This window comes from Primulina tabacum, chromosome 10 (genome assembly GCF_025594145.1).
Source record: "Primulina tabacum isolate GXHZ01 chromosome 10, ASM2559414v2, whole genome shotgun sequence".
NCBI lineage: Eukaryota > Viridiplantae > Streptophyta > Magnoliopsida > Lamiales > Gesneriaceae > Primulina > Primulina tabacum.
Genome location: NC_134559.1, coordinates 35,667,048 through 35,692,279, shown reverse-complemented (window position 1 = coordinate 35,692,279; position 25,232 = coordinate 35,667,048). Strand labels below are relative to the sequence as shown.

Sequence of the window (25,232 nt, the reverse complement as noted above, 5' to 3'; positions counted from 1 at the left end):
TGGATAAAACAGTCGAAATAATACGTAAATTATGGATAAAACAGTCGAAATAATTGTTTTTAATGAGTTAACCGTCTCCGGAGTAATCTGCGTCATACCCTTCCGCACAGAACCGGCTCACGACAACAAAAATCGATAAATATTCCCAGAAAATAGAAAAAAAATAAGAAGAAGGAAATAACGAATGTAAAGCTATTATTATGCCTAGGATACGATAAAATGGAACCGGAATCGAATTTCGAACTTTCTAAGCGGATTTATCGAGGAAACGAAAGCTTAACAGAAGCGGTAAATCGCAAATTAGAGGGTCTTAGAGAAGGAATCCGGCTAAAATCTCGTCAGCTCATTGCGTAGTAATAAGTCTCGTCCGTTTGCCCATTTACAATCAAATTAGCCTACAATTTTGTCCAAATCCGGCAGTGCCCGAGCTACTTTCATTTTACATGTCTTATCTGGTCCCAATCGAGATTCAGATGATTTGAGCCGAAAATCGTCTGTCAACAAGTAATCAAAAATAGAAAAACACGAAAAGGGTGCAACACGAGGACTTCCCAGGGTGTCACCCATCCTAGTACTGTTCTCGCCCAAGCACGCTTAACTTCGGAGTTCTGATAGGATACGGTGCATTAATGCTAGTATGATCGCACCCGACATTGAGTGGGATGTTTATTCTTATATCCCTCGAGTACGTGTGGAGCGGGCGGCGATGGACAACACGCGGCACTGCTCTCGCCCAATCATAACCATGAAGTTAAGCGTTCTGGCGCGATTGCAGAGCTAGGATGGGTGACCTCCCTGGGAACATCTCGTGTCGCGACCGTTTACGTAAATTATGGATAAAATAGTCGAAATAATTGTTTTTTAAAAGTTAACCGTCTGCGGAGTAATCTGCGTCATACCCTTCCGCACAGAACCGGCTCACGACAACAAAAATCGATAAATGTTCCCAGAAAATAGAAAAAAAATAAGAAGAAGGAAATAACGAATGTAAAGCTATTATTATGCCTGGGATACGATAAAATGGAACCGGAATCGAATTTCGAACTTCCTAAGCGGATTTCTCGAGGAAACGAAAGCTTAACAGAAGCGGTAAATCGCAATTTAGAGGGTTTTAGAGAAGGAATTCGGCTAAAATCTCGTCAGCTCATTGCGTAGTAATAAGTCTCGTCCGTTTGCCCATTTACAATCAAATTAGCCTACAATTTTGTCCAAATCCGGCAGTGCCCGAGCTACTTTCATTTCACATGTCTTATCAGGTCCCAATCGAGATTCAGATTATTTGAGCCGAAAATCGTCTGTCAACAAGTAATCAAAAATAGAAAAACACGAAAAGTGGTGCAACACGATGACTTCCCAAGGGGTCACCCATCCTAGTACTGCTCTCGCCCAAGCACGCTTAACTTCGGAGTTTCTGATGGGATCCGGTGCATTAGTGCTCGTAAGATCGCACCCGACATTGAGTGGGATGTTTATTCTTATATCCCTCTAGTACGTGTGGAGCGGGCGGCGATGGACAACACGCGGCACTGCTCTCGCCCAATCATAACCATGAAGTTAAGCGTTCTGGCACGATGGCAGAGCTAGGATGGGTGACCTCCCTGGGAAGACCTCGTGTCGCGACCGTTTACGTAAATTATGGATAAAACAGTCGAAATAATACGTAAATTATGGATAAAACAGTCGAAATAATTGTTTTTAATGAGTTAACCGTCTCCGGAGTAATCTGCGTCATACCCTTCCGCACAGAACCGGCTCACGACAACACAAATCGATAAATGTTCCCAGAAAATAGAAAAAAAATAAGAAGAAGGAAATAACGAATGTAAAGCTATTATTATGCCTGGGAATACGATAAAATAGAACCGGAATCGAATTTCGAACTTCCTAAGCGGATTTCTCGAGGAAACGAAAGCTTAACAGAAGCGGTAAATCAGAAATTAGAGGGTCTTAGAGAAGGAATTCGGCTAAAATCTTGTCAGCTCATTGCGTAGTAATGAGTCTCGTCCGTTTGCCCGTTTACAATCAAATTAGCCTACAATTTTGTCCAAATCCGGCAGTGCCCGAGCTACTTTCATTTCACATGTCTTATCTGGTCACGATCGAGATTCAGATGATTTGAGCCGAAAATCGTCTTTCAACAAGTAATCAAAAATAGAAAAACACGAAAAGGGGTGCAACACGAGGACTTCCCAGGTGGTCACCCATCCTAGTTCTGCTCTCGCCCAAACACGCTTAGCTTCGGAGTTCTGATGAGATCCGGTGCATTAGTGCTGGTATGATCGCACCCGACATTGAGTGGGATGTTTATTCTTATATCCCTCGAGTACGTGTGGAGCGGGCGGCGATGGACAACACGCGGCACTGCTCTCGCCCAATCATAACCATGAAGTTAAGCGTTCTGGCGCGATGGCAGAGGTAGGATGGGTGACCTCCCTGGGAAGACCTCGTGTCGCGACCGTTTACGTAAATTATGGATAAAACAGTCGAAATAATTGTTTTTAATGAGTTAACCGTCTCCGGAGTAATCTGCGTCATACCCTTCCGCACAGAACCGGCTAACGACAACAAAAATCGATAAATGTTCCCATAAAATAGAAAAAAAAAATAAGAAGAAGGAAATAAAGAATGTAAAGGTATTATTATGCCTGAGATACGATAAAATGGAACCGGAATCGAATTTCGAACTTCCTAACCGGGTTTCTCGAGGAAACGAAAGCTTAACAGAAGCGGTAAATCGCAAATTCGAGGGTTTAAGGAAGGAATTCGGCTAAAATCTCGTTAGCTCATTGCGTAGTAATGATTCTCGTCCGTTTGCTCGTTTACAATCAAATTAGCCTACAATTTTGTCCAAATCCGGCAGTGCCCGAGCTACTTTCATTTCACATGTCTTATCTGGTCCCAATCGAGATTCAGATGATTTGAGCCGAAAATCGTCTGTCAACAAGTAATAAGAAATAGAAAAACACGAAAAGGGGTGCAACACGAGGACTTCCCAGGGGGTCACCCATCCTAGTACTGCTCTCGCCCAAGCACGCTTAACTTCGGAGTTCTGATGGGATCCGGTGAATTAGTACTGGTATGATCGCACCGGACATTGAGTGGATGTTTATTCTTATCTCCCAAGAGTACGTGTGGAGAAGGCGCCGATGGACAACACACGGCACTGCTCTCGCCCAATCAGAACCATGAAGTTAAGTGTTCTGGCGCGATGGCAGAGCTAAGATGGGTAACCTCCCTGGGAAGTACTCGTGTCGCGACCGTTTACGTATATTATGGATAAAACAGTCGAAAGAATTGTTTTTAATGAGTTAACTGTCTCCGGAGTAATCTGCGTCATACCCTTCCGCACAGAACCGGCTCACGACAACAAAAATCGATAAATGTTCCCAGAAAATAGAAAAAAAATAAGAAGAAGAAAATAACGAATGTAAAGCTATTATTATGCCTGGGATACGATAAAATGGAACCGGAATCAAATTTCGAACTTCCTAAGCGGATTTCTCGAGGAAACGAAAGCTTAACAGAAGCGGTAAATCGCAAATTATAGGGTCTTAGAGAAGGAATTCGGCTAAAATCTCGTCAGCTCATTGCGTAGTAATAAGTCTCGTCCGTTTGCCCATTTACAATCAAATTAGCCTATAATTTTGTCCAAATCCGGCAGTCCCCGAGCTACTTTCATTTCACATGTCTTATCTGCTCCCAATCGAGATTCAGATTATTTGAGCCCAAAATCGTCTGTCAACAAGTAATCAAAAATAGAAAAACACGAAAAGGGGTGCAACACGAGGACTTCCCAGGGTGTCACCCATCCTAGTACTGCTCTCGCCCAAGCACGCTTAACTTCGGAGTTCTTATGGGATCCGGTGCATTAGGGCTGGTATGATCGCACCCGACATTCAGTGGGATGTTTAGTCTTATATCCCTCGAGTACGTGTGGAGCGGGCGACGATGGACAACACGCGGCACTGCTCTCGTCCAATCATAACCATGAAGTTAAGCGTTCTGGCGCGATGGCAGAGCTAGGATGGGTGACCTCCCTGGGAAGACCTCGTGTCGGGATCGGTTACGTAAATTATGGATAAAACAGTCGAAATAATTGTTTTTAATGAGTTAACCGTCTCCGGAGTAATCTGCGTCATACCCTTCTGCACAGAACCGGCTCACGACAACAAAAATCGATAAATGTTCACAGAAAATAGAAAAAAAAATAAGAAGAAGGAAATAACGAATGTAAAGCTATTATTATGCCTGGGATACAATAAAATGGAACCGGAATCGAATTTCGAACTTCCTAAGCGGATTTCTTGATGAAACGAAAGCTTAACAGAAGCGTTAAATCACAAATTAGAGGGTCTTAGAGAAGGAATTCGGCTAAAATCTCGTCAGCTCATTGCGTAGAAATGAGTCTCGTCTGTTTGACCTTTTATAATCAAATTAGCCTACAATTTTGTCCAAATTCGGCAGTGCCCGAGCTACTTTCATTTCACATGTCTTATCTGGTCCCGATCGAGATTCAGATTATTTAAGCCGAAAATCGTCTGTCTACAAGTAATCAAAAATAGAAAAACACGAAAAAGGGTGCAACACGAGGATTTCCCAGGGGGTCACCCATCCTAGTATTGCTCTCGCCCAAGCACGCTTAACTTCGGAGTTTTGATGGGATCCGGTGCATTAATGCTGGTATGATCGCACCCGATATTGAGTGAGATGTTTATTTTTATATCCCTCGAGTACGTGTGGAGCGGGCGGCGATGGACAACACGCGGCACTGCTCTCGCCCAATCATAACCATGAAGTTAAGCGTTCTGGCGCGATGGCAGAGCTAGGATCGGTGACCTCCCTGGGAAGACCTCGTGTCGCGAACGTTTACGTAAATTATTGATAAAACAGTCGAAATAATACGTAAATTATGGATAAAACAGTAGAAATAATTGTTTTTATTGAGTTAACCGTCTCCAGAGTAATCAGCGTCATACCCTTCCGCACAGAACCGGCTCACGACAACAAAAATCGATAAATGTTCCCAGAAAATAGAAAAAAAATAAGAAGAAGGAATTAACGAATGTAAAGCTATTATTATGCCTGGAATACGATAAAATGGAACCGGAATCAAATTTCGAACTTTCTAAGCGGATTTCTCGTCCGTTTGCCCGTTTACAATCAAATTAGCCTACAATTTTGTCCAAATCCGGCGGTGCCCGAGCTACTTTCATTTCACATGTCTTATCTGGTCCCGATTGAGATTCAGATGATTTGAGCCGAAAATCGTCTGTCAACAAGTAATCAAAAATAGAAAAACACGAAAAAGGGTACAACAAGAGGACTTCCCAGGGGACCGGGTCACCCATCCTAGTACTGCTCTCGCCCAAGCACGCTTAACTTCGAAGTTCTGATGGGATCCGGTGCAATAGTGCTGGTATGATCGCACCCGACATTGAGTGGGATGTTTATTCTTATATCCCTTGAGTACGTGTAGAGCGGGCGGCGATGGACAACACGCGGCACTGCTCTCGCTCAATCATAACCATGAAGTTAAACGTTCTGGCGCGATGGCAGAGCTAGGATGGGTGACCTCCCTGGGAAAACCTCGTGTCGCGACCGGTTACGTAAATTATGAATAAAACAGTCGAAATAATTGTTTTTAATGAGTTAACCGTCTCCGGAGTAATCTGCGTCATACCCTTCCGCAAAGAACCGTCTAACGACAACAAAAATCGATAAATGTTCCCAGAAAATAGAAAAAAAAATAAGAAGAAGAAAATAACGAATGTAAAGCTATTATTATGCCTGGGATACGATAAAATGGAACCAGAATCGAATTTCGAACTTCCTAAGCGGATTTCTTGAGGAAACGAAAGCTTAACAGAAGCGTTAAATCGAAAATTAAAGGGTCTTAGAGAAGGAATTCGGCTAAAATCTCGTCAACTCATTGCGTGGTAATGAGTCTCGTCCGTTTGCCCGTTCACAATCAAATTAGCCTACAATTTTGTCCAAATCCGGCAGTGCCGAGCTACTTTCATTTCACATGTCTTATCTGGTCCCGATCGAAATTCAGATTATTTGAGCCAAAAATCGTCTGTCAACAAGTAATCAAAAATAGAAAAACACGAAAAGGGGTGCAACACGAGGACTTCCCAGTGGGTCACCCATCCTAGTACTGCTCTAGCCCAAGCACGCCTAACTTCGGAGTTCTGATGGGATCCTTACATTAGTGCTGGTATGATCGTACCCGACATTGAGTGGGATGTTTATTCTTATATCCCTCGAGTACGTGTAGAGCGAGCGGCGATGGACAACACGCGGCACTGCTCTCGCCCAATCATAACCATGAAGTTAAGCGTTCTGGCACGATGGCAGAGGTAGGATGGGTGACCTCCCTGGGAAGACCTCGTGTCGCGACCGTTTACGTAAATTATTGATAAAACAGTCGAAATAATTGTTTTTAATGAGTTAACCGTCTCCGGAGTAATCTGCGTCATACCCTTCCGCACAGAACCGGCTAACGACAACAAAAATCGATAAATGTTCCCATAAAATAGAAAAAAAAAATAAGAAGAAGGAAATAAAGATTGTAAAGCTATTATTATGCCTGAGATACGATAAAATGGAACCGGAATCGAATTTCAAACTTCCTAAGCGGATTTCTCGAGGAAACGAAAGCTTAACAGAAACGGTAAATAACAAATTCGAGGGTTTTAGAGAAGGAATTCGGCTAAAATCTCTTCAGCTCATTGCGTAGTAATGAGTCTCGTCCGTTTGCCCGTTTACAATCAAATTAGCCTACAATTTTGTCCAAATCCGGCAGTGCCCGAGCTACTTTCATTTCACATGTCTTATCTGGTCCCGATAGAGATTCAGATGATTTGAGCCGAAAATGGTCTGTCAACAAGTAATCAAAAATAGAAAAACACGAAAAGGGGTGCAACACGAGGACTTCACAGGGGGTCACCCATCCTAGTACTGCTCTCGCCCAAGAATGCTTAACTTCGGAGTTCTGATGGGATCCGGTGCATTAGTGCTGGTATGATCGCACCCGACATTGAGTGGGATGTTTATTCTTACATCCCTCGAGTACGTGTGGAGCGGGCGACGATGGACAACACGCGGCACTGCTCTCGCCCAATCATAACCATGAAGTTAAGCGTTCTGGCACGATGGCAGAGCTAGGATGGGTGACCTCCCTGGGAAGACCTCGTGTCGCGATCGTTTACGTGAATTATGGATAAAACAGTTGAATTAATTGTTTTTAATGTGTTAACCTTCTCCGGAGTAATCTGCGTCATACCCTTCCGCACAGAACCGGCTCACGACAACAAAAATCGATAAACGTTCCCAGAAAATAGAAAAAAAATAAGAAGAAGGAATTAACGAATGTAAAGCTATTATTATGCCTGGAATACGATAAAATGGAACCGGAATCAAATTTCGAACTTTCTAAGCGGATTTCTCGTCCGTTTGCCCGTTTACAATCAAATTAGCCTACAATTTTGTCCAAATCCGGCAGTGCCCGAGCTACTTTCATTTCACATGTCTTATCTGGTCCCGATTGAGATTCAGATGATTTGAGCCGAAAATCGTCTGTCAACAAGTAATCAAAAATAGAAAAACACGAAAAAGGGTACAACACGAGGACTTCCCAGGGGACCGGGTCACCCATCCTAGTTTTGCTCTCGCCCAAGCACGCTTAACTTCGAAGTTCTGATGGGATCCGGTGCAATAGTGCTGGTATGATCGCACCCGACATTGAGTGGGATGTTTATTCTTATATCCCTCGAGTACGTGTAGAGCGGGCGGCGATGGACAACACGCGGCACTGCTCTCGCTCAATCATAACCATGAAGTTAAGCGTTCTGGCGCGATGGCAGAGCTAGGATGGGTGACCTCCCTGGGAAAACCTCGTGTCGCGACCGGTTACGTAAATTATGAATAAAACAGTCGAAATAATTGTTTTTAATGAGTTAACCGTCTCCGGAGTAATCTGCGTCATACCCTTCCGCAAAGAACCGTCTAACGACAACAAAAATCGATAAATGTTCCCAGAAAATAGAAAAAAAAATAAGAAGAAGAAAATAACGAATGTAAAGCTATTATTATGCCTGGGATACGATAAAATGGAACCAGAATCGAATTTCGAACTTCCTAAGCGGATTTCTTGAGGAAACGAAAGCTTAACAGAAGCGTTAAATCGAAAATTAAAGAGTCTTAGAGAAGGAATTCGGCTAAAATCTCGTCAACTCATTGCGTGGTAATGAGTCTCGTCCGTTTGCCCGTTCACAATCAAATTAGCCTACAATTTTGTCCAAATCCGGCAGTGCCGAGCTACTTTCATTTCACATGTCTTATCTGGTCCCGATCGAAATTCAGATTATTTGAGCCAAAAATCGTCTGTCAACAAGTAATCAAAAATAGAAAAACACGAAAAGGGGTGCAACACGAGGACTTCCCAGGGGGTCACCCATCCTAGTACTGCTCTAGCCCAAGCACGCCTAACTTCGGAGTTCTGATGGGATCCTTACATTAGTGCTGGTATGATCGTACCCGACATTGAGTGGGATGTTTATTCTTATATCCCTCGAGTACGTGTAGAGCGAGCGGCGATGGACAACACGCGGCACTGCTCTCGCCCAATCATAACCATGAAGTTAAGCGTTCTGGCACGATGGCAGAGGTAGGATGGGTGACCTCCCTGGGAAGACCTCGTGTCGCGACCGTTTACGTAAATTATTGATAAAACAGTCGAAATAATTGTTTTTAATGAGTTAACCGTCTCCGGAGTAATCTGCGTCATACCCTTCCGCACAGAACCGGCTAACGACAACAAAAATCGATAAATGTTCCCATAAAATAGAAAAAAAAAATAAGAAGAAGGAAATAAAGAATGTAAAGCTATTATTATGCCTGAGATACGATAAAAAGGAACCGGAATCGAATTTCGAACTTCCTAAGTGGATTTCTCGAGGAAACGAAAGCTTAACAGAAGCGGTAAATCGCAATTTCGAGGGTTTTAGAGAAGGAATTCGGCTAAAATCTCGTCAGCTCATTGCGTAGTAATGAGTCTCGTCCGTTTGCCCGTTTACAATCAAATTAGCCTACAATTTTGTCTAAATCCGGCAATGCCCGAGCTATTTTCATTTCACATGTCTTATCTGGTCCCGATCGAGATTCAGATGATTTGAGCCGAAAATCGTCTGTCAACAAGTAATCAAAAATAGAAAAACACGAAAAGGGGTGCAACACGAGGACTTCCCAGGGGGTCACCCATCCAAGTACTGCTCTCGCCCAAGAATGCTTAACTTCGGAGTTCTGATGGGATCCGGTGCATTAGTGCTGGTATGATCGCACCCGACATTGAGTGGGATGTTTATTTTTATATCCCTCGAGTACGTGTGGAGCGGGCGGCGATGGACAACACGCGGCACTGCTCTCGCCCAATCATAACCATGAAGTTAAGCGTTCTGGCACGATGGCAGAGCTAGGATGGGTGACCTCCCTGGGAAGACCTCGTGTCGCGACCGTTTACGGAAATAATGGATAAAACAGTCGAAATAATTGTTTTTAATGAGTTAACCGTCTCCGGAGTAATCTGCGTCATACCCTTCCGCACAGAACCGGCTCAGGACAACAAAAATCGATAAATGTTCCCAGAAAATAGAAAAAAAAAATAAGAAGAAGGAAATAACGAATGTTATGCTATTATTATGCTTGGGATACGATAAAATGGAACCGGAATCGAATTTCGAACTTCCTAAGCGGATTTCTCGTGGAAACGAAAGCTTAAGAGAAGCGGTAAATCGCAAATTAGAGGGTCTTAGAGAAGGAATTCGGCTAAAATCTCGTCAGCTCATTGCGTAGTAATGTGTCTCGTCCGTTTGCCCATTTACAATCAAATTAGCCTACAATTTTGTCCAAATCCGGCAGTGCCCGAGCTACTTTCATTTCACATGTCTTATCTGGTCTCGATCGAGATTCAGATGATTTGAGCCGAAAATCGTCTGTCAACAAGTAATCAAAAATAGAAAAACACGAAAAGGGGTGCAACACGAGGACTACCCAAGGAGGTCACCCATCCTAGTAGTACTCACGCCCAAGCACGCTTAACTTCGGAGTTCTGATGGGATCCGGTGCATTAGTGCTGGTATGATCGCACCCGACATTGAGTGGGATGTTTATTCTTATATCCCTCGAGTACGTGTGGAGAGGGCGGCGATGGACAACACGCGGCACTGCTCTCGCCCAATCATAACCAAGAAGTTAAGCGTTCTGGCGCGATGGCAGAGGTAGGATGGGTGACCTCCCTGGGAAGACCTCGTGTCGCGACCGTTTACGTAAATTATGGATAAAACAGTTGAAATAATTGTTTTTAATGAGTTAACCGTCTCCGGAGTAATCTGCGTCATACCCTTCCGCACAGAACCGGCTCACGACAACAAAAATCGATAAATGTTCCTAGAAAATAGAAAAAAAAATAAGAAGAAGGAAATAACGAATGTAAAGCTATTATTATGCCTGGGATACGATAAAATGGAACCGGAATCGAATTTCGAACTTCCTAAGCAGATTTCTCGAGGAAACGAAAGCTTAACAGAAGCGGTAAATCGCAAATTAGAGGGTCTTAGAGAAGGAATTCGGCTAAATTCTCGTCAGCTCATTGCGTAGAAATAAGTCTCGTCCGTTTGCCCGTTTACAATCAAATTAGCCTACAATTTTGTCCAAATCCGGCAGTGCCCGAGCTACTTTTATTTCACATGTCTTATCTGGTACCGATCGAGATTCAGATGATTTGAGCCGAAAATCGTCTGTCAACAAGTAATCAAAAATAGAAAAACACGAAAAAGGGTGCAACACGAGGACTTCCCAGGGGGTCACCCACCCTAGTACTGCTCTCGCCCAAGCACGCTAAACTTCGGAGTTCTGATGGGATCCGGTGCATTAGTGCTGGTATGATCGCACCCGACATTGAGTGGGATGTTTATTCTTATATCCCTCGAGTACGTGTGGAGCGGGCGGAGATGGACAACACGCGGCACTGCTCTCGCCCAATCATAACCATGAAGTTAAGCGTTCTGGCGCGATGGCAGAGCTAGGATGGGTGACCTCCCTGGGAAGACCTCGTGTCGCGATCGTTTACGTGAATTATGGATAAAACAGTTGAATTAATTGTTTTTAATGTGTTAACCTTCTCCGGAGTAATCTGCGTCATACCCTTCCGCACAGAACCGGCTCACGACAACAAAAATCGATAAACGTTCCCAGAAAATAGAAAAAAAAATAAGAAGAAGGAAATAACGAATGTAAAGCTATTATTATGCCTGGGATACGATAAAATGGAACCGGAATCGAATTTCGAACTTCCTAAGCGGATTTCTCGAGGAAACGAAAGCTTAATAGAAGCGGTAAATCGCAAATTAGAGGGTCTTAGAGAAGAAATTCGGCTAAAATCTCGTCAGCTCATTGCGTAGTAATGAATCTCGTCCGTTGCCCGTTTACAATCAAATTAGCCCACAATTTTGTCCAAATCCGGCAGTGCCCGAGCTACTTTCATTTCACATGTCTTATCTGGTCCCGATCGAGATTCAGATGATTTGAGCCGAAAATCGCCTGTCAACAAGTAATCAAAAATAGAAAAACACGAAAAGGGGTGAAACACGAGGACAACCTAGGGGTAAATAACGATGTAAAACTATTATTATGCCTGGGATACGATAAAATGGAACTGGAATCGAATTTCGAACTTCCTAAGCGGATTTCTCGAGGAAGCGAAAGCTTAACAGAAGCGGTAAATCGCAAATTAGAGGGTTTAGAGAAGGAATTCGTCTAAAATCTCGTCAGCTCATTGCGTAGTAATGAGTCTCGTCCGTTTACCCGTTTACAATCAAATTAGCCTACAATTTTGTCCAAATCCGGCAGTGCCCGAGCTACTTTCATTTCACATGTCTTATTTGGTCCCGATCGAGATTCAGATGATTTGAGCCGAAAATCGTTTGTCAACAAGTAATCAAAAATAGAAAAACACGATAAAGGGTGCAACACGAGGACTTTCCAGGGGGTCACCCATCCTAGTACTGCTCTTGCCCAAGCACGCTTAACTTCGGAGTTCTGATGGGATCCGGTGCATTAATGCTAGTATGATCACACCCGACATTGAGTGGGATGTTTATTCTTATATCCCTCGAGTACGTGTGGAGCGGGCGGCGATGGACAACACGCGGCACTGCTCTCGCCCAATCATAACCAAGAAGTTAAGCGTTCTGGCGCGATGGCAGAGGTAGGATGGGTGACCTCCCTGGGAAGACCTCGTGTCGCGACCGTTTACGTAAATTATGGATAAAACAGTTGAAATAATTGTTTTTAATGAGTTAACCGTCTCCGGAGTAATCTGCGTCATACCCTTCCGCACAGAACCGGCTCACGACAACAAAAATCGATAAATGTTCCTAGAAAATAGAAAAAAAAATAAGAAGAAGGAAATAACGAATGTAAAGCTATTATTATGCTTGGGATACGATAAAATGGAACCGGAATCGAATTTCGAACTTCCTAAGCAGATTTCTCGAGGAAACGAAAGCTTAACAGAAGCGGTAAATCGCAAATTAGAGGGTCTTAGAGAAGGAATTCGGCTAAATTCTCGTCAGCTCATTGCGTAGAAATAAGTCTCGTCCGTTTGCCCGTTTACAATCAAATTAGCCTACAATTTTGTCCAAATCCGGCAGTGCCCGAGCTACTTTTATTTCACATGTCTTATCTGGTACCGATCGAGATTCAGATGATTTGAGCCGAAAATCGTCTGTCAACAAGTAATCAAAAATAGAAAAACACGAAAAAGGGTGCAACACGAGGACTTCCCAGGGGGTCACCCACCCTAGTACTGCTCTCGCCCAAGCACGCTAAACTTCGGAGTTCTGATGGGATCCGGTGCATTAGTGCTGGTATGATCGCACCCGACATTGAGTGGGATGTTTATTCTTATATCCCTCGAGTACGTGTGGAGCGGGCGGAGATGGACAACACGCGGCACTGCTCTCGCCCAATCATAACCATGAAGTTAAGCGTTCTGGCGCGATGGCAGAGCTAGGATGGGTGACCTCCCTGGGAAGACCTCGTGTCGCGATCGTTTACGTGAATTATGGATAAAACAGTTGAATTAATTGTTTTTAATGTGTTAACCTTCTCCGGAGTAATCTGCGTCATACCCTTCCGCACAGAACCGGCTCACGACAACAAAAATCGATAAACGTTCCCAGAAAATAGAAAAAAAAATAAGAAGAAGGAAATAACGAATGTAAAGCTATTATTATGCCTGGGATACGATAAAATGGAACCGGAATCGAATTTCGAACTTCCTAAGCGGATTTCTCGAGGAAACGAAAGCTTAATAGAAGCGGTAAATCGCAAATTAGAGGGTCTTAGAGAAGAAATTCGGCTAAAATCTCGTCAGCTCATTGCGTAGTAATGAATCTCGTCCGTTGCCCGTTTACAATCAAATTAGCCCACAATTTTGTCCAAATCCGGCAGTGCCCGAGCTACTTTCATTTCACATGTCTTATCTGGTCCCGATCGAGATTCAGATGATTTGAGCCGAAAATCGCCTGTCAACAAGTAATCAAAAATAGAAAAACACGAAAAGGGGTGAAACACGAGGACAACCTAGGGGTAAATAACGATGTAAAACTATTATTATGCCTGGGATACGATAAAATGGAACTGGAATCGAATTTCGAACTTCCTAAGCGGATTTCTCGAGGAAGCGAAAGCTTAACAGAAGCGGTAAATCGCAAATTAGAGGGTTTAGAGAAGGAATTCGTCTAAAATCTCGTCAGCTCATTGCGTAGTAATGAGTCTCGTCCGTTTACCCGTTTACAATCAAATTAGCCTACAATTTTGTCCAAATCCGGCAGTGCCCGAGCTACTTTCATTTCACATGTCTTATCTGGTCCCGATCGAGATTCAGATGATTTGAGCCGAAAATCGTTTGTCAACAAGTAATCAAAAATAGAAAAACACGATAAAGGGTGCAACACGAGGACTTTCCAGGGGGTCACCCATCCTAGTACTGCTCTTGCCCAAGCACGCTTAACTTCGGAGTTCTGATGGGATCCGGTGCATTAATGCTAGTATGATCACACCCGACATTGAGTGGGATGTTTATTCTTATATCCCTCGAGTACGTGTGGAGCGGGCGGCGATGGACAACACGCGGCACTGCTCTCGCCCAATCATAACCAAGAAGTTAAGCGTTCTGGCGCGATGGCAGAGGTAGGATGGGTGACCTCCCTGGGAAGACCTCGTGTCGCGACCGTTTACGTAAATTATGGATAAAACAGTTGAAATAATTGTTTTAATGAGTTAACCGTCTCCGGAGTAATCTGCGTCATACCCTTCCGCACAGAACCGGCTCACGACAACAAAAATCGATAAATGTTCCTAGAAAATAGAAAAAAAAATAAGAAGAAGGAAATAACGAATGTAAAGCTATTATTATGCTTGGGATACGATAAAATGGAACCGGAATCGAATTTCGAACTTCCTAAGCAGATTTCTCGAGGAAACGAAAGCTTAACAGAAGCGGTAAATCGCAAATTAGAGGGTCTTAGAGAAGGAATTTGGCTAAATTCTCGTCAGCTCATTGCGTAGAAATAAGTCTCGTCCGTTTGCCCGTTTACAATCAAATTAGCCTACAATTTTGTCCAAATCCGGCAGTGCCCGAGCTACTTTTATTTCACATGTCTTATCTGGTACCGATCGAGATTCAGATGATTTGAGCCGAAAATCGTCTGTCAACAAGTAATCAAAAATAGAAAAACACGAAAAAGGGTGCAACACGAGGACTTCCCAGGGGGTCACCCACCCTAGTACTGCTCTCGCCCAAGCACGCTAAACTTCGGAGTTCTGATGGGATCCGGTGCATTAGTGCTGGTATGATCGCACCCGACATTGAGTGGGATGTTTATTCTTATATCCCTCGAGTACGTGTGGAGCATGCGGAGATGGACAACACGCGGCACTGCTCTCGCCCAATCATAACCATGAAGTTAAGCGTTCTGGCGCGATGGCAGAGCTAGGATGGGTGACCTCCCTGGGAAGACCTCGTGTCGCGATCGTTTACGTGAATTATGGATAAACAGTTGAATTAATTGTTTTTAATGTGTTAACCTTCTCCGGAGTAATCTGCGTCATACCCTTCCGCACAGAACCGGCTCACGACAACAAAAATCGATAAACGTTCCCAGAAAATAGAAAAAAAAATAAGAAGAAGGAAATAACGAATGTAAAGCTATTATTATGCCTGGGATACGATAAAATGGAACCGGAATCGAATTTCGAACTTCCTAAGCGGATTTCTCGAGGAAACGAAAGCTTAATAGAAGCGGTAAATCGCAAATTAGAGGGTCTTAGAGAAGAAATTCGGCTAAAATCTCGTCAGCTCATTGCGTAGTAATGAATCTCGTCCGTTGCCCGTTTACAATCAAATAAGCCCACAATTTTGTCCAAATCCGGCAGTGCCCGAGCTACTTTCATTTCACATGTCTTATCTGGTCCCGATCGAGATTCAGATGATTTGAGCCGAAAATCGTTTGTCAACAAGTAATCAAAAATAGAAAAACACGATAAAGGGTGCAACACGAGGACTTTCCAGGGGGTCACCCATCCTAGTACTGCTCTTGCCCAAGCACGCTTAACTTCGGAGTACTGATGGGATCCGGTGCATTAATGCTAGTATGATCACACCCGACATTGAGTGGGATGTTTATTCTTATATCCCTCGAGTACGTGTGGAGCGGGCGGCGATGGACAACACGCGGCACTGCTCTCGCCCAATCATAACCAAGAAGTTAAGCGTTCTGGCGCGATGGCAGAGGTAGGATGGGTGACCTCCCTGGGAAGACCTCGTGTCGCGACCGTTTACGTAAATTATGGATAAAACAGTTGAAATAATTGTTTTTAATGAGTTAACCGTCTCCGGAGTAATCTGCGTCATACCCTTCCGCACAGAACCGGCTCACGACAACAAAAATCGATAAATGTTCCTAGAAAATAGAAAAAAAAATAAGAAGAAGGAAATAACGAATGTAAAGCTATTATTATGCTTGGGATACGATAAAATGGAACCGGAATCGAATTTCGAACTTCCTAAGCAGATTTCTCGAGGAAACGAAAGCTTAACAGAAGCGGTAAATCGCAAATTAGAGGGTCTTAGAGAAGGAATTCGGCTAAATTCTCGTCAGCTCATTGCGTAGAAATAAGTCTCGTCCGTTTGCCCGTTTACAATTAAATTAGCCTACAATTTTGTCCAAATCCGGCAGTGCCCGAGCTACTTTTATTTCACATGTCTTATCTGGTACCGATCGAGATTCAGATGATTTGAGCCGAAAATCGTTTGTCAACAAGTAATCAAAAATAGAAAAACACGAAAAAGGGTGCAACACGAGGACTTCTCAGCGTGTCACCCATCCTAGTACTGCTCTCGCCCAAGCACGCTTAACTTCGGAGTTCTGATGGGATCCGGTGCATTGGTGCTCGTAAGATCGCACCCGACATTGAGTGGGATGTTTATTCTTATATCCCTCGAGTACGTGTGGAGCGGGCGGCGATGGACAACACGCGGCACTGCTTTCGCCCCATCATAACCATGAAGTTAAGCGTTCTGGCGTGATGGCAGAGCTAGGAAGGCTGACCTCCCTGGGAAGACCTCGTGTCGCGACCGGTTACGTAAATTATGGTTAAAACAGTCGAAATAATTGTTTTTAATGAGTTAACCATCTCCGGAGTAATCTGCATCATACCCATCCGCACAGAACCGGCTCACGACAACAAAAATCGATAAATGTTCCCAGAAAATAGAAAAAAAGATAAGAAGAAGGAAATAACGAATGTAAAGCTATTATTATGCTTGGTATACGATAAAATGGAACCGGAATCGAATTTCGAACTTCCTAAGCGGATTTCTCGAGGAAACGAAAACTTAACAGAAGCGTTAAATCGCAAATTAGAGGGTCTTAGAGAAGGATTTCGGCTAAAATCTCGTCAGCTCATTGCGTAGTAATGTGTCTCGTCCGTTTGCCCGTTTACAATCAAATTAGCCTACAATTTTGTCCAAATCCGGCAGTGCCCGAGCTACTTTCATTTCACATGTCTTATCTGGTCCCGATCGAGATTCAGATGATTTGAGCCGAAAATCGTTTGTCAACAAGTAATCAAAAATAGAAAAACACGATAAAGGGTGCAACACGAGGACTTTCCAGGGGGTCACCCATCCTAGTACTGCTCTTGCCCAAGCACGCTTAACTTCGGAGTTCTGATGGGATCCGGTGCATTAGTGCTGGTATGATCGCACCCGACATTGAGTGGGATGTTTATTCTTATATCCCTCGAGTACGTGTGGAGCGGGCGGCGATGGACAACACGCGGCACTGCTTTCGCCCCATCATAACCATGAAGTTAAGCGTTCTGGCGTGATGGCAGAGCTAGGAAGGCTGACCTCCCTGGGAAGACCTCGTGTCGCGACCGGTTACGTAAATTATGGTTAAAACAGTCGAAATAATTGTTTTTAATGAGTTAACCATCTCCGGAGTAATCTGCATCATACCCATCCGCACAGAACCGGCTCACGACAACAAAAATCGATAAATGTTCCCAGAAAATAGAAAAAAAGATAAGAAGAAGGAAATAACGAATGTAAAGCTATTATTATGCTTGGTATACGATAAAATGGAACCGGAATCGAATTTCGAACTTCCTAAGCGGATTTCTCGAGGAAACGAAAACTTAACAGAAGCGTTAAATCGCAAATTAGAGGGTCTTAGAGAAGGATTTCGGCTAAAATCTCGTCAGCTCATTGCGTAGTAATGTGTCTCGTCCGTTTGCCCGTTTACAATCAAATTAGCCTACAATTTTGTCCAAATCCGGCAGTGCCCGAGCTACTTTCATTTCACATGTCTTATCTGGTCCCGATCGAGATTCAGATGATTTGAGCCGAAAATCGTTTGTCAACAAGTAATCAAAAATAGAAAAACACGATAAAGGGTGCAACACGAGGACTTTCCAGGGGGTCACCCATCCTAGTACTGCTCTTGCCCAAGCACGCTTAACTTCGGAGTTCTGATGGGATCCGGTGCATTAATGCTAGTATGATCACACCCGACATTGAGTGGGATGTTTATTCTTATATCCCTCGAGTACGTGTGGAGCGGGCGGCGATGGACAACACGCGGCACTGCTCTCGCCCAATCATAACCAAGAAGTTAAGCGTTCTGGCGCGATGGCAGAGGTAGGATGGGTGACCTCCCTGGGAAGACCTCGTGTCGCGACCGTTTACGTAAATTATGGATAAAACAGTTGAAATAATTGTTTTTAATGAGTTAACCGTCTCCGGAGTAATCTGCGTCATACCCATCCGCACAGAACCGGCTCACGACAACAAAAATCGATAAATGTTCCCAGAAAATAGAAAAAAAGATAAGAAGAAGGAAATAACGAATGTAAAGCTATTATTATGCTTGGTATACGATAAAATGGAACCGGAATCGAATTTCGAACTTCCTAAGCAGATTTCTCGAGGAAACGAAAGCTTAAGAGAAGAGGTAAATCGCAAATTAGAGGGTCTTAGAGAAGGATTTCGGCTAAAATCTCGTCAGCTCATTGCGTAGTAATGTGTCTCGTCCGTTTGCCCGTTTACAATCAAATTAGCCTACAATTTTGTCCAAATCCGGCAGTGCCCGAGCTACTTTCATTTCACATGTCTTATCTGGTCCCGATCGAGATTCAGATGATTTGAGCCGAAAATCGTTTGTCAACAAGTAATCAAAAATAGAAAAAACATGATAAAGGGTGCAACACGAGGACTTTCCAGGGGGTCACCCATCCTAGTACTGCTCTTGCCCAAGCACGCTTAACTTCGGAGTTCTGATGGGATCCGGTGCATTAATGCTAGTATGATCACACCCGACATTGAGTGGGATGTTTATTCTTATATCCCTCGAGTACGTGTGGAGCGGGCGGCGATGGACAACACGCGGCACTGCTCTCGCCCAATCATAACCAAGAAGTTAAGCGTTCTGGCGCGATGGCAGAGGTAGGATGGGTGACCTCCTTGGGAAGACCTCGTGTCGCGACCGTTTACGTAAATTATGGATAAAACAGTTGAAATAATTGTTTTTAATGAGTTAACCGTCTCCGGAGTAATCTGCGTCATACCCATCCGCACAGAACCGGCTCACGACAACAAAAATCGATAAATGTTCCCAGAAAATAGAAAAAAAGATAAGAAGAAGGAAATAAACGAATGTAAAGCTATTATTATGCTTGGTATACGATAAAATGGAACCGGAATCGAATTTCGAACTTCCTAAGCAGATTTCTCGAGGAAACGAAAGCTTAAGAGAAGAGGTAAATCGCAAATTAGAGGGTCTTAGAGAAGGATTTCGGCTAAAATCTCGTCAGCTCATTGCGTAGTAATGTGTCTCGTCCGTTTGCCCGTTTAGAATCAAATTAGCCTACAATTTTGTCCAAATCCGGCAGTGCCCGAGCTACTTTCATTTCACATGTCTTATCTGGTCTCGATCGAGATTCAGATGATTTGAGCCGAAAATCGTCTGTCAACAAGTAATCAAAAATAGAAAAACACGAAAAGGGGTGAAACACGAGGACAACCTAGGGGTAAATAACGATGTGGTGCTATTATTATGCCTGGGATACGATAAAATGGAACCGGAATCGAATTTCGAACTTCCTAAGCGGATTTCTCGAGGAAACGAAAGCTTAATAGAAGCGGTAAATCGCAAATTAGAGGGTCTTAGAGAAGAAATTCGGCTGAAATCTCGTCAGCTCATTGCGTAGTAATGAATCTCGTCCGTTGCCCGTTTACAATCAAATTAGCCCACAATTTTGTCCAAATCCGGCAGTGCCCGAGCTACTTTCATTTCACATGTCTTATCTGGTCCCGATCGAGATTCAGATGATTTGAGCCGAAAATCGTCTGTCAACAAGTAATCAAAAATAGAAAAACACGAAAAGGGGTGAAACACGAGGACAACCTAGGGGTAAATAACGATGTAAAGCTATTATTATGCCTGGGATACGATAAAATGGAACCGGAATCGAATTTCGAACTTCCTAAGCGGATTTCTCGAGGAAACGAAAGCTTAATAGAAGCGGTAAATCGCAAATTAGAGGGTCTTAGAGAAGGATTTCGGCTAAAATCTCGTCAGCTCATTGCGTAGTAATGAGTCTCGTCCGTTTGCCCGTTTACAATCAAATTAGCCTACAATTTTGTCCAAATCCGGCAGTGCCCGAGCTACTTTCATTTCACATGTCTTATCTGGTCCCGATCGAGATTCAGATGATTTGAGCCGAAAATCGTCTGTCAACAAGTAATCAAAAATAGAAAAACACGAAAAGGGGTGAAACACGAGGACAACCTAGGGGTAAATAACGATGTGGTGCTATTATTATGCCTGGGATACGATAAAATGGAACCGGAATCGAATTTCGAACTTCCTAAGCGGATTCTCGAGGGAAACGAAAGCTTAATAGAAGCGGTAAATCGCAAATTAGAGGGTCTTAGAGAAGAAATTTGGCTAAAATCTCGTCAGCTCATTGCGTAGTAATGAATCTCGTCCGTTGCCCGTTTACAATCAAATTAGCCCACAATTTTGTCCAAATCCGGCAGTGCCCGAGCTACTTTCATTTCACATGTCTTATCTGGTCCCGATCGAGATTCAGATGATTTGAGCCGAAAATCGTCTGTCAACAAGTAATCAAAAATAGAAAAACACGAAAAGGGGTGAAACACGAGGACAACCTAGGGGTAAATAACGATGTAAAGCTATTATTATGCCTGGGATACGATAAAATGGAACTGGAATCGAATTTCGAACTTCCTAAGTGGATTTCTTGAGGAAACGAAAGCTTAACAGAAGCGGTAAAAAGCAAATTAGAGGTTCTTAGAGAAGGAATTCGGCTAAAATCTCGTCAGCTCATTGCGTAGTAATGAGTCTCGTCCGTTTGCCCGTTTACAATCAAATTAGCCTACAATTTTGTCCAAATCCGGCAGTGCCCGAGCTACTTTCATTTCACATGTCTTATCTGGTCCCGATCGAGATTCAGATGATTTGAACCGAAAATCGTTTGTCAACAAGTAATCAAAAATAGAAAAACACGAAAAAGGGTGCAACACGAGGACTTTCCAGGGGGTCACCCATCCTAGTACTACTCTCGCCCAAGCACGCTTAACTTCAGAGTTCTGTTGGGATCCGGTGCATTAGTGCTGGTATGATCGCACCCGACATTGAGTGGGATGTTTATTCTTATATCCCTCGAGTACGTGTGGAGCGGGCGGCGATGGACAACACGCGGCACTGCTTTCGCCCCATCATAACCATGAAGTTAAGCGTTCTGGCGTGATGGCAGAGCTAGGAAGGCTGACCTCCCTGGGAAGACCTCGTGTCGCGACCGGTTACGTAAATTATGGTTAAAACAGTCGAAATAATTGTTTTTAATGATGTTAACCGTCTCCGGAGTAATCTGCGTCATACCCATCCGCACAGAACCGGCTCACGACAACAAAAATCGATAAATGTTCCCAGAAATAGAAAAAAAGATAAGAAGAAGGAAATAACGAATGTAAAGCTATTATTATGCTTGGTATACGATAAAATGGAACCGGAATCGAATTTCGAACTTCCTAAGCAGATTTCTCGAGGAAACGAAAGCTTAAGAGAAGAGGTAAATCGCAAATTAGAGGGTCTTAAGAAGGATTTGGCTAAAATCTCGTCAGCTCATTGCGTAGTAATGTGTCTCGTCCGTTTGCCCGTTTACAATCAAATTAGCCTACAATTTTGTCCAAATCCGGCAGTGCCCGAGCTACTTTCATTCACATGTCTATCTGGTCTCGATCGAGATTCAGATGATTTGAGCCGAAAATCGTCTGTCAACAGTAATCAAAAATAGAAAAACAAGGAAAAGGGTGCAACACGAGGACTTCCCAGGAGGTCACCGATCCTAGTACTGCTCTCGTCCAAGCACGCTTAACTTCGGAGTTCTGATGGGATCCATGGCATTAGTGCTTGTATGATCGCACCCGACATTGAGTGGGATGTTTATTTTTATATCCCTCGAGTACGTGTGGAGCAGGCGGCGATGGACAACACGCGGCACTGCTCTCGCCCAATCATAACCATGAAGTTAAGCGTTCTTGCGCGATGGCAGAGCTAGGATGGGTGTCCGTCCCTGGGAAGACCTCGTGTCGCGACCGTTTTACGTAAATTATGGATAAAACAGTCGAAATAACTGTGTTTAATGAGTTAACCGTCTCTTGAGTAATCTGCGTCATACCCTTCCGCACAGAACCGGCTCCGACAACAAAAATCGATAAATGTTCCCAGAAATTAGAAAAAAAAATAAGAAGAAGAAAATAACGAATGTAAAGCATTATTATGCCTGAGATACGATAAATGGAACCGGAATCGAATTTCGAACTTCCTAAGCGGATTTCTCGAGGAAACGAAAGCTTAACAGACAGCGGTAAATCGCAAAATAAGGGTGCTTAGAGAAGGAATTCGGCTAAAATCTCGTCAGCTCATTGCGTATTAATGAGTCTCGTCCGTTTGCCCCGTTTACAATCAAATTAGCCTACAATTTTTGTCCAAATCCGGCAGTGCCCGAGCTACTTTTCTTTCACATGTCTTATCTGGTCCCGATCGAGATTCAGATGATTTGAGCCGAAAATCGTCTGTCAACAAGTAATCAAAATAGAAAAACACGAAAAGGGGTGCAAACACGAGGACTTCCTCCCTGGGGGTCACCATCCTAGTACTGCTCCAGCCCAAGCACGTTTAACTTCGGAATTTGATGGGATCCGGTGCCTTAGTGGTGGTATGACGCACCCACATTGAGTGGGATGTTATCTATAATCCCTTGAGTACGTGTGGAGCGGGCGACGATGGCAACACGCGGCACTGCTACTCGCCCAATCATAACCATGGTAGTTAAGCGTTCTGGCGCGATGGTAGGCTAGGATGGGTGACCTCCCTGGAAGCTCGTGTCGCGATCGTTTAAGTAAATATGGATAAAACAGTCGAAATAATTGTTTTTAATGGAGTTAACCGCCTCCGGAGTAATCTGCGTCATACCCTTCCGCACAGAAACCGGCTCACGACACCAAAAATCGAATAAACGTTCCCAGAAAATAGAAAAAAAAAAAATAAGAAGAAGGAAATAACGAATGTAAAGCTATTATTATGTCTGGGATACGATAAAATGGAACCGGAATCGAATTTCGAACTTCCTAAGCGGATTTCTTGAGGAAACGAAAGCTTAACAGAAGCGGTAAAAAGCAAATTAGAGGTTCTTAGAGAAGGAATTCGGCTAAAATCTCGTCAGCTCATTGCGTAGTAATGAGTCTCGTCCGTTTGCCCGTTTACAATCAAATTAGCCTACAATTTTGTCCAAATCCGGCAGTGCCCGAGCTACTTTCATTTCACATGTCTTATCTGGTCCCGATCGAGATTCAGATGATTTGAACCGAAAATCGTTTGTCAACAAGTAATCAAAAATAGAAAAACACGAAAAAGGGTGCAACACGAGGACTTCCCAGGGGTCACCATCCTAGTACTGCTCTCGCCCAAGCACGCTTAACTTCGGAGTTCTGATGGGATCCGGTGCATTAGTGCTGGTATGATCGCACCCGACATTGAGTGGGATGTTTATTCTTATATCCCTCGAGTACGTGTGGAGCGGGCGGCGATGGACAACACGCGGCACTGCTCTCGCCCAATCATAACCATGAAGTTAAGCGTTCTGGCGCGATGGCAGAGCTAGGATGGGTGACCTCCCTGGGAAGACCTCGTGTCGCGACCGTTTACGTAAATTATGGATAAAACAGTCGAAATAATTGTTTTTAATGAGTTAACCGTCTCCGGAGTAATCTGCGTCATACCCTTCCGCACAGAACCGGCTCACGACAACAAAAATCGATAAATGTTCCCAGAAAATAGAAAAAAAAATAAGAAGAAGGAAATAACGAATGTAAAGCTATTATTATGCCTGGGATACGATAAAATGGAACCGGAATCGAATTTCGAACTTCCTAAGCGGATTTCTCGAGGAAACGAAAGCTTAACAGAAGCGGTAAATCGCAAATTAGAGGGTCTTAGAGAAGGAATTCGGCTAAAATCTCGTCAGCTCATTGCGTAGTAATGAGTCTCGTCCGTTTGCCGTTTACAATCAAATTAGCCTACAATTTTGTCCAAATCCGGCAGTGCCCGAGCTACTTTCATTTCACATGTCTTATCTGGTCCCGATCGAGATTCAGATGATTTGAGCCGAAAATCGTCTGTCAACAAGTAATCAAAAATAGAAAAACACGAAAAGGGGTGCAACACGAGGACTTCCCAGGGGGTCACCCATCCTAGTACTGCTCGCCCAAGCACGCTTAACTTCGGAGTTCTGATGGGATCCGGTGCATTAGTGCTGGTATGATCGCACCCGACATTGAGTGGGATGTTTATTCTTATATCCCTCGAGTACGTGTGGAGCGGGCGGCGATGGACAACACGCGGCACTGCTCTCGCCCAATCATAACCATGAAGTTAAGCGTTCTGGCGCGATGGCAGAGCTAGGATGGGTGACCTCCCTGGGAAGACCTCGTGTCGCGACGTTTACGTAAATTATGGATAAAACAGTCGAAATAATTGTTTTTAATGAGTTAACCGTCTCCGGAGTAATCTGCGTCATACCCTTCCGCACAGAACCGGCTCACGACAACAAAAATCGATAAATGTTCCCAGAAAATAGAAAAAAAATAAGAAGAAGGAAATAACGAATGTAAAGCTATTATTATGCCTGGGATACGATAAAATGGAACCGGAATCGAATTTCGAACTTCCTAAGCGGATTTCTCGAGGAAACGAAAGCTTAAAGAGAGGTAAATCGCAAATTAGAGGGTCTTAGAGAAGGAATTCGGCTAAAATCTCGTCAGCTCATTGCGTAGTAATGAGTCTCGTCCGTTTGCCCGTTTACAATCAAATTAGCCTACAATTTTGTCCAAATCCGGCAGTGCCCGAGCTACTTTCATTTCACATGTCTTATCTGGTCCCGATCGAGATTCAGATGATTTGAGCCGAAAATCGTCTGTCAACAAGTAATCAAAAATAGAAAACACGAAAAGGGGTGCAACACGAGGACTTCCCAGGAGGGAAGCCATCCTAGTACTGCCTCTAGCCCCAAGCACGCTTAAC

General features: G+C 43.7%; 24 non-coding genes and 3 pseudogenes across 24 annotated transcripts; all 27 read right to left on the bottom strand.

Annotated features, from left to right (window-relative positions):
- Positions 1-530: 530 nt before the first annotated feature.
- LOC142509055 (5S ribosomal RNA) lies at positions 531-649 on the bottom strand. Its single transcript, XR_012807245.1, has one exon. It is a non-coding gene; the product is annotated as a 5S ribosomal RNA (ribosomal RNA).
- Positions 650-1,332: 683 nt separating this feature from the next.
- LOC142509011 (5S ribosomal RNA) lies at positions 1,333-1,452 on the bottom strand. The gene has a single exon (XR_012807204.1). It is a non-coding gene; the product is annotated as a 5S ribosomal RNA (ribosomal RNA).
- Positions 1,453-2,168: 716 nt separating this feature from the next.
- On the bottom strand, positions 2,169-2,287 carry LOC142515123 (5S ribosomal RNA). Its single transcript, XR_012810982.1, has one exon. It is a non-coding gene; the product is annotated as a 5S ribosomal RNA (ribosomal RNA).
- Positions 2,288-2,971: 684 nt separating this feature from the next.
- Positions 2,972-3,090, bottom strand: LOC142513602 (5S ribosomal RNA). Its single transcript, XR_012809541.1, has one exon. It is a non-coding gene; the product is annotated as a 5S ribosomal RNA (ribosomal RNA).
- Positions 3,091-3,772: 682 nt separating this feature from the next.
- LOC142515470 (5S ribosomal RNA) lies at positions 3,773-3,891 on the bottom strand. The gene has a single exon (XR_012811315.1). It is a non-coding gene; the product is annotated as a 5S ribosomal RNA (ribosomal RNA).
- A 684-nt stretch (positions 3,892-4,575) lies between these two features.
- On the bottom strand, positions 4,576-4,694 carry LOC142514984 (5S ribosomal RNA). The gene has a single exon (XR_012810853.1). It is a non-coding gene; the product is annotated as a 5S ribosomal RNA (ribosomal RNA).
- Positions 4,695-5,306: 612 nt separating this feature from the next.
- Positions 5,307-5,430, bottom strand: LOC142510533 (5S ribosomal RNA). Its single transcript, XR_012808640.1, has one exon. It is a non-coding gene; the product is annotated as a 5S ribosomal RNA (ribosomal RNA).
- A 683-nt stretch (positions 5,431-6,113) lies between these two features.
- On the bottom strand, positions 6,114-6,231 carry LOC142511454 (5S ribosomal RNA; annotated as a pseudogene).
- A 685-nt stretch (positions 6,232-6,916) lies between these two features.
- On the bottom strand, positions 6,917-7,035 carry LOC142514277 (5S ribosomal RNA). Its single transcript, XR_012810178.1, has one exon. It is a non-coding gene; the product is annotated as a 5S ribosomal RNA (ribosomal RNA).
- Positions 7,036-7,615: 580 nt separating this feature from the next.
- On the bottom strand, positions 7,616-7,739 carry LOC142511756 (5S ribosomal RNA; annotated as a pseudogene).
- Positions 7,740-8,422: 683 nt separating this feature from the next.
- On the bottom strand, positions 8,423-8,540 carry LOC142510890 (5S ribosomal RNA; annotated as a pseudogene).
- Positions 8,541-9,225: 685 nt separating this feature from the next.
- LOC142513732 (5S ribosomal RNA) lies at positions 9,226-9,344 on the bottom strand. The gene has a single exon (XR_012809662.1). It is a non-coding gene; the product is annotated as a 5S ribosomal RNA (ribosomal RNA).
- A 685-nt stretch (positions 9,345-10,029) lies between these two features.
- On the bottom strand, positions 10,030-10,149 carry LOC142515415 (5S ribosomal RNA). Its single transcript, XR_012811262.1, has one exon. It is a non-coding gene; the product is annotated as a 5S ribosomal RNA (ribosomal RNA).
- A 684-nt stretch (positions 10,150-10,833) lies between these two features.
- LOC142512952 (5S ribosomal RNA) lies at positions 10,834-10,952 on the bottom strand. The gene has a single exon (XR_012808925.1). It is a non-coding gene; the product is annotated as a 5S ribosomal RNA (ribosomal RNA).
- A 1,066-nt stretch (positions 10,953-12,018) lies between these two features.
- LOC142515848 (5S ribosomal RNA) lies at positions 12,019-12,137 on the bottom strand. Its single transcript, XR_012811671.1, has one exon. It is a non-coding gene; the product is annotated as a 5S ribosomal RNA (ribosomal RNA).
- Positions 12,138-12,821: 684 nt separating this feature from the next.
- On the bottom strand, positions 12,822-12,940 carry LOC142512951 (5S ribosomal RNA). Its single transcript, XR_012808924.1, has one exon. It is a non-coding gene; the product is annotated as a 5S ribosomal RNA (ribosomal RNA).
- Positions 12,941-14,006: 1,066 nt separating this feature from the next.
- LOC142515847 (5S ribosomal RNA) lies at positions 14,007-14,125 on the bottom strand. The gene has a single exon (XR_012811670.1). It is a non-coding gene; the product is annotated as a 5S ribosomal RNA (ribosomal RNA).
- A 683-nt stretch (positions 14,126-14,808) lies between these two features.
- Positions 14,809-14,927, bottom strand: LOC142512950 (5S ribosomal RNA). Its single transcript, XR_012808923.1, has one exon. It is a non-coding gene; the product is annotated as a 5S ribosomal RNA (ribosomal RNA).
- Positions 14,928-15,609: 682 nt separating this feature from the next.
- On the bottom strand, positions 15,610-15,728 carry LOC142506362 (5S ribosomal RNA). The gene has a single exon (XR_012804656.1). It is a non-coding gene; the product is annotated as a 5S ribosomal RNA (ribosomal RNA).
- Positions 15,729-16,412: 684 nt separating this feature from the next.
- LOC142507796 (5S ribosomal RNA) lies at positions 16,413-16,531 on the bottom strand. The gene has a single exon (XR_012806041.1). It is a non-coding gene; the product is annotated as a 5S ribosomal RNA (ribosomal RNA).
- Positions 16,532-17,215: 684 nt separating this feature from the next.
- Positions 17,216-17,334, bottom strand: LOC142513527 (5S ribosomal RNA). The gene has a single exon (XR_012809469.1). It is a non-coding gene; the product is annotated as a 5S ribosomal RNA (ribosomal RNA).
- Positions 17,335-18,018: 684 nt separating this feature from the next.
- On the bottom strand, positions 18,019-18,137 carry LOC142515846 (5S ribosomal RNA). The gene has a single exon (XR_012811669.1). It is a non-coding gene; the product is annotated as a 5S ribosomal RNA (ribosomal RNA).
- A 685-nt stretch (positions 18,138-18,822) lies between these two features.
- Positions 18,823-18,941, bottom strand: LOC142515845 (5S ribosomal RNA). Its single transcript, XR_012811668.1, has one exon. It is a non-coding gene; the product is annotated as a 5S ribosomal RNA (ribosomal RNA).
- Positions 18,942-21,160: 2,219 nt separating this feature from the next.
- Positions 21,161-21,279, bottom strand: LOC142513832 (5S ribosomal RNA). Its single transcript, XR_012809758.1, has one exon. It is a non-coding gene; the product is annotated as a 5S ribosomal RNA (ribosomal RNA).
- Positions 21,280-21,958: 679 nt separating this feature from the next.
- On the bottom strand, positions 21,959-22,077 carry LOC142509271 (5S ribosomal RNA). Its single transcript, XR_012807454.1, has one exon. It is a non-coding gene; the product is annotated as a 5S ribosomal RNA (ribosomal RNA).
- Positions 22,078-23,565: 1,488 nt separating this feature from the next.
- On the bottom strand, positions 23,566-23,682 carry LOC142514857 (5S ribosomal RNA). The gene has a single exon (XR_012810733.1). It is a non-coding gene; the product is annotated as a 5S ribosomal RNA (ribosomal RNA).
- Positions 23,683-24,365: 683 nt separating this feature from the next.
- On the bottom strand, positions 24,366-24,482 carry LOC142513333 (5S ribosomal RNA). Its single transcript, XR_012809285.1, has one exon. It is a non-coding gene; the product is annotated as a 5S ribosomal RNA (ribosomal RNA).
- Positions 24,483-25,232: the final 750 nt, after the last annotated feature.